This window comes from Dama dama, chromosome 20 (genome assembly GCF_033118175.1).
Source record: "Dama dama isolate Ldn47 chromosome 20, ASM3311817v1, whole genome shotgun sequence".
Lineage (NCBI taxonomy): Eukaryota > Metazoa > Chordata > Mammalia > Artiodactyla > Cervidae > Dama > Dama dama.
Genome location: NC_083700.1, coordinates 58,197,321 through 58,204,243, shown reverse-complemented (window position 1 = coordinate 58,204,243; position 6,923 = coordinate 58,197,321). Strand labels below are relative to the sequence as shown.

General features: G+C 46.3%; 1 protein-coding gene across 10 annotated transcripts in view; it reads right to left on the bottom strand.

Annotated features, from left to right (window-relative positions):
* Positions 1 to 631, bottom strand: part of SSX2IP (SSX family member 2 interacting protein) — a 55,068-nt gene extending 54,437 nt beyond the window's left edge. For 8 of the 10 annotated variants that reach the window (XM_061121507.1, XM_061121509.1, XM_061121510.1 and 5 more), the window contains exon 1: positions 507 to 631. The gene's annotated coding sequence lies outside the window, so the exon portion shown is untranslated. Of the gene's footprint in view, positions 1 to 259; positions 279 to 506 lie in introns of those variants that run through there. The other 2 variants (XM_061121508.1, XM_061121516.1) reach the window with 1 other exon arrangement.
* Positions 632 to 6,923: the final 6,292 nt, after the last annotated feature.

Sequence of the window (6,923 nt, the reverse complement as noted above, 5' to 3'; positions counted from 1 at the left end):
GGGTTCTCTTCCCCTGCAGCGGCCACCGACCACTCCTAACGACTGGCCCCTGCGGCTCGAGCTAACAACCCCGAAGCCCGCGAGCCCCGCAGCTCCTGCTCGGCGGACACCGCAGCCCCAAACTGGCCATCCCCTCCTCCTCCACGTCCCCGCGTCGCTCGTCATCCCGCGCCAGGCGCCACCCTCTCTCCATCCCGGAGAGGGTTTGGGGCTCCGCTCTGCGACGATCAGCGGGAACGGTCCCCGAGTCGGCACCTACCTCCCACCTCCTCCTCCAGGCGCAGCCAGGGGGTCAACGCTCGCCCGCCTCCTCCAACGACCCCAACGGCCGCGCCGAGGCTCCCGCAGAGAAGCGGGGCGCCGCGCCAGGTGCCGCCGCTCACCTCCGCGCCCGCCCTCCCGACCCCGGCCGGCGCCCGCTCGCCCGCCTGCCCCCGTCCCCGCAGGCGCCGTCGCCCCTCCCCGGGCGGGCGCGTCACAATCCCGGCGCGGGGTGAGGCTCTCACCTTCACGGCCGCCGGCTGTGGCGGGGAAGCACCGCTCGGAGTCCTAGACCCGCTCGCGCAGCCCCGAGGGCCCGCACAGGCGCGGCTGCACGCTGAGCCCGGGCCGACGGCCCCGCCTCCACCTACGGCTCCCGCCTTCCCCGCCCCCGGCCGCGCTCCGCCCCACCCCTCGCGGCCACCTCCCCTGCTCCGCAGGTTCGCAAGGCCTAGCCGCTTCCCATTGGCTCCGCCAGTTGCTAGGCGATGAACAACAGCGGCCTGCATTGGTCCGGTGGCACCTCCAAAAAAACCCGGAGAAAAAGAAAACCTCATCCCTAGAGCCTGAGCGGGATGCGGGCGCAGCTGCGGCTCCCGGCACCTGTTACGCCCTGTGATTCACCCTGCCGGGTCCTGCTCTCCACCCCCTCCTCACACCCGCGGAGCTCGGGGCCCCGGGCTTCATGGGGCTAGGGGCGGGTGGCGGGGTCGTGGCTGCTTCAAAGCACATGTCCCCGAGCCCCTGTGAACCCCAGCACCCACTCGAGCAAAAGTGAAGCGCCCAGTAAAGCTCTGGGGGCTTGAAAAAGTGGGGAAATAAACCAAACAACAGCCGGCACCCAGAATTAGGTCAGGCCCAGGGGAAGGGAGGTTCAAGCGCTGAGAGTCGATGCCAAGGAGAAAAGTTCATGTAAATTTAGGGCAAGAGTTGGACCCAGGCGGAAGACAGCGGGAAGTCTAAGAAAAGGCACTCGTGAATTAGAAGATTAAGCAAAACTGCCCCACACCCAGTGATCAAAATATGCGCAAAGAAGATGTATGCCCGCTACTCCCTTACCCAGGGTCATGGCTGCTCCTCCCGTGTTCCATGGCCTCCTAAAATTCTCCAGCGTAGATGAGAGGCCAGAAAAAGGAAGGAGATCAGATGGAGAAATCGCAGGCATATGAGTTGAGTTATAAAACAAAGACGTACTTGGATAGATTTTTTTTCTTTAAGTGAAGCCAAGAAATTTACTCAAGAGAGTAAAAACAGGTTTGGTATTTTAAGGAGGATCCTGAGAGCACTTTGAAACCAAAATACTATGAGAGAAGGATAAGAATTGTTAAAACTGAAGAACAAGGGAGAAAGGAGTGCCTTCTTCCAGTTCTCACACTTATATCCAGCCCCAATCCTGGATGAAAGATCAAGGCGAGAACATGAACATGCCATGGCGACAACTTCAGAATCCAAGGTAACCTTCCTGTTACTTTTGGCCTAAGCTGTCGTGAGGCCAGGACTGATGCAGGTAAGCATAGGTGAATGACAGGCCCTCCTTACAAAGAAAGACGCCACCGTGCAGGCTGGTGGTAAGGAAAGCCAATTATTACCAATAATTAATCGCTAACCCCGACAACTGATGAGACTAGAGGGGGGGTTACCCCTGCTCCCGAGAAGAGTTCTGAAGTTTCAACTGTCCACCCCTCAAAACCCCACACCCCTTCGCATCTTAAGAATCAAGTTCGTGTGACGTTTGTCTTTGAAGTAACACTTCCAGCTTCATTTTGACCATTTAACTGCCTCACTGTCAAAAGCAAGAGCTTACTATCCGATTAGCCAGAAGCATGGAGGTCGGTTAATTCAATAAGCTGCGTCTGCGACTTCCTGCTGTGGCCTAACAATTTACAGAGTAGGATTTTAAGAAGGCTTGGGTGAGAAGAAGGTGAGTTAGGAAAAGTTCTGACTCTGCCCCTGGCCGCAAGGGTGAATCAGACCTGTCAAATTAAACCAGCGCTTTACTGTCTTGCTCTAGAGACCCACTTTCCACTCCTAAAAGTTATTGAGGGCCCCCAAAAGCTTTTGTTTATGTGGGTTATATGTATTAGTATTTACTATACTAAAATTAAAACAGAAATCTAAAAATACTTATCTAAAAAATAATTACATCTTATCATAAATAGCACATTTTAATGGAAAATAACCATATTTCCCCCTAAAATAGTAGCAAGAGTGGTGTTACTTTAAAAATTTGCAAATATCTATGATATCCAGCCTAATGGAAGAAAACTGGATTTTCAAATCTGCTGCATTCAATCTGTTGCACTATTTCAGGTGGCCCCTGGAAAACTCCATTGTACCCTCAGAATGGGAGTTTTTTTAAAAAGGCAAATAACATTTTAGTGTTATAACAGAATAGTTTTCACCTTGCAGACTCCCTGAAAGGGTCTTGGGGATCAGCTCTTAACACCCTCTCCCCTTCCTCAGATTAATGCTCTGAAAGCCACCAGTCTAGACAGGTCTTGCTTCTCTGTCCCCCTTTGTCAGTGACTGTTTTAGGAACTAAGCATGTGGTGTGAACATAATGGGAAGGTATTTCTGAGAGCCCCTAAAAAGTTTTTTCCTTACTTCTTGCCTTGGCTATCTTCCAGTTAGCAAGATATGTTTCAACCTATGGTGGTACATCCTGGAACAATGAGCAAAGAAAATATAGGAATGGTAACCTAGAACCAAAAGGTCACTGAGTGGCTAAGTTAACCTACCCTGGCTCTGCATACCTCATGACTACTCACGTATGACATAGTAAGTGGCCTGATGCCCAAGCCATTTTGGGTCAGGTATGCAATTCCTTGGGGCTTCTCCAGTGGCTCAGAGGAAAAGAATCTCTCTGCAACACAGGAGAGCCAGGAAATACGGGTTTGATCCCTGGATTGGGAAGATCTGGAGAAAGGCTTGGCAACCCACTCCAGTATTCTTGCCTGGAGAATCCCATGGACAGAGGAGCCTGGTGGGCTACAGTTCGTAGGGTCACAAAGAATCAGACACGACTGAAGCGATTGAGCGATGGGTTGCAGTTTCTTGCAGCCAAGAAGATCCTGGCTAATGTACAGGATAAAGATAAAGAACTTGGCTGCAGCCTGAAAATGGTCTAAGGGCACTTTGGGCCCAGGGACAATGGAATTGGGCCTAACAGGACTTTGCTCTAAAGGAAACAAAGGGGAGAGACATGATCTGGAATGTTTCTTAATGTTTAACTGTGGTTACTTTCCCCTTTCCTGGCAAAATTAGGAGATTGATTATCAGGTGGTGGTGTTTTCCAAAAAACATAAAAACTTCCATCCTTGCTCCTCTGTAGTCTGTATCACAGTGCTCAGAATAATATGTCATGCCCCTTTTCTGCTTTGTTTCCTTCAGTCAGTGTTAAAGTCAAATTTCCTTCCATGGCTACAAGTTTCTTATCACTTGCCCTCCATCTCCTTACCTCTCTGATCTTGTAGCCTACAACTCTCTCCCTTACTCAACCATTAGCCACCACAGTGCTCCTCATCCTTGCCAGGACTTTCCTACCTCAGAACCTTTGCACTGTTAGTCAGTTTGACGTTTCTTGTCCTTAATGTTTATATTACTTATCTCTGCCCTTTCAGATCTAACCAAAGTCACCTTCTTTGTGAGGCCCAACCTAACAACATTATTTAAAATTGGAAGCCCCCCCGCCCCAGCTTCCTAAAGTTCTCTCACCTTGCTCTTATATAATCTTCAATCATATTGAAGATTATATTAATCTTGAACTTCTGTATTAACAGAGTTCACTTAGTCTTATTTGTTGTTTGTTTGATTCATCTCCCTTTACTAGAATGTAAGCCCAGCAGGGACAGGTTTTGTCTCATTGTTCACTGGTGTATGTGTGCCCAGTCACGTCCAACTCTTTGTGACCGCATGAACTGTAGCCCACCAGGTTCCTCTGTCCCTGGAATTTTCCAGGCAAGAATACTGGAGTGGGTTGCCATTTCCTTTTCCAGAGGATCTTCCCGACCCAGGGATCGAACCTGAGTCTCACCTCCTGCATTGGCTGGAGGATTCTTTACTACCACTGAGCCACCTGGGAAGCCTTCACTGATGTATGCCCAGTACCTAAAACAGTGCCTGGCACTTAGTGATTAGTGCTCAATAATTACCAGTGAATAAATATAACTTTAAATGGATGTTTTTCATTTCAAATAAACCATCTTGTCCAAGTATATACATGTTCCTATGATGCTGCTTAAAAGTATCACATTTGTAGACATGGAATTTTTGAAAAGAATTCTTTCTTTGAGAATAAATCTGATTTTTGGAATAATCCAAAAGTTATTCAAAGCCAAATCTGATGAACACATTCTGGAGTCATGTTAAAAATGCCAAAACCTGTGTTTTCCAACTAAGTTACTGCATTTGGGTGGATAGGGAAAGGTCAAAAAACAAAATGTGTTTGATTTTCTAAGACAGTAAAGTGACTGTGAACATAATTTCAAAGAGGAGTTCTAAAAATAACACTAGTAGCAAGTTGCAGGAAGAGTGTATATATATTTTAAGCTCTATATGTTTCAGTGTATGTGTGAGTGAATCTCTTCCAACATGTCTGGTCTGCAGACTTCCATTCTTGCCCTTACTTTTTTTCAAAACGGAAGATCAGATTCTCTCTGCTGCCCTCCCCTTCAATTAAGACTCTTTCATGGCCTTTCATAGTGTTAAATGAAATTGACCTTCCTACCCAGATTTTGCATGATCTGACCCCTATACTCCTCTTGGAATGCTTACTTTGGTATACTAAAGTGATATACTATATGTAGTGGCCCCCTTTTTTCTTGTTTGGCCCTTTGAACCTGCAATTCAGTCTGCTGGAAGGTTCTCCCAACAAGAGTTCAACACTATGACTTTTTTTTTCCATCATTGAGATCCCACTTCCATATATCCCATGTCTGGTTTGTCTACTTATTTGCTTGCTGACTGTCTGTTTCCTCCCGCTAGAATGTAAACCCTATGAAGGCAGGGACCTTGTTGATCATATTTGCCTCTGTAGCCCCAACCTCTTCATGCCTTCACTGGACAGTTGCTAACCATACTGTTAAAAGTGAAATTGCTTTACATTGTATTAACTCCTGTGATATATGAATTTTTATAAGTATGTATTATTACAATTTTAAAGTATTTTAATTTTGCTGAAATAAACAGGCTCTGATTTTTACATGTACTAAATTAATGATCCACTCCATATTTACTTATTTTTGTTCTTCAGAAACCAGTTTTTCAAATACCCCAGTAAGCATTCAGGTCACATTGCTTCTAATAACATGTATCTTCAAATCTGGATAATAATGGGCCAACTTATAAAGGCTTTCTGGTGTAATTCGTACCATCTGGATTATTTCAATAGCAGCAACAGTTTCTGGATCTAGTGAGGAACATTGCTTGTCAGGGCCTGTGTGTTATAACAGATGAGGAGAAGGGCTGAGTCACCTCTCCTTCAGGGCCCCGCTTTCATTACTTCTGTGCCCTGGCCAGACTGTCTTTCGAGGGGTGACAGAGTGGAAAAACAAAGTCTCACTAGATTCCATACTAGGAACTTTCATATCCATAACCTCATTTTATTCACAAGATCAGCTTAAGCTGTTTGTAATTAACTACAAAATATAGGACAAATTCCAAAGGCCCTGAGACTTCAGAGTCCTCACTGTGGGCCGGAGTGGCCAGGGATTTCTCCATGGAGGAGAGGGAAAGGGACTAGGGCCTTGGGACAATCTTGACTCTGCAAGCCTGACAGTAGGCAGAGACCAGACCATTTTTAGGTCTGCTTCCTGGTCTAAAAGGTGGCCTTACTCTTAGCTGTGCTTGGCTCCTCTAGCTCCTGAGTGAGTCTCTGCATCATGCTGCATTTCCAAAGATGATTCATTTCTGGCCAGTCCCATTGGATTTAGGCCAGTAATAGTTGAGCTTGAAATGAGTCCTATGCCATTTATAAAGTGCTGGCTGAGTTTGCAGAAAAAGCAGACCACTATAGTTCCCTCTTCTTCTCATCTCCACCCAGGGGAAGATTCTCAGAAAACTATCCATTACCCATCCTGCTGCTTGTCACTACCCTACCCCCATCCTGCCCCACCACCACACACAAACACACAGAACAGCAGACAAAATGCTTGATCATCTTCTAGGAATTTCACTCTTGGTGCTTTAGATTTTTGTCTGGTGTGCTGAATGTTTTGCTCTATCATTTCTTTTGAAAGTGGATTTTTTTTTCATTTGTTAAGGGTTTTGTTGTTATTGTTGTTGATTTGTTTTTGAGCCTAGTGATTTTTACCAAGCTCTAACTCCAATTTTCAACTTTGTATTTGTCCTAAAATTGATTTATTAAGTTTAAAATATGTCATGTAAAATTTGATTTTGCATAAATCACTCCAACAGTTAATAAGGTGCTGTCATAGAAAACTAATCAGGTACCAACCAGAGTAGTTCTCAAACCCTGTATTTCCAAAAGAGAAGTATCCCTCCCTTAGGAAATGCAGTGAGTGCACATACAAAGCATACAAGCACAGAAACACTGCACACAGCTTACCTTGCTGACTACAGTGACCTCCAAAGCTTTCTCATACAGAGCAGTTTGGCTCAGTCTACATTTCTAAACTTGCAAATTTAAACACCGAGCATTGAGA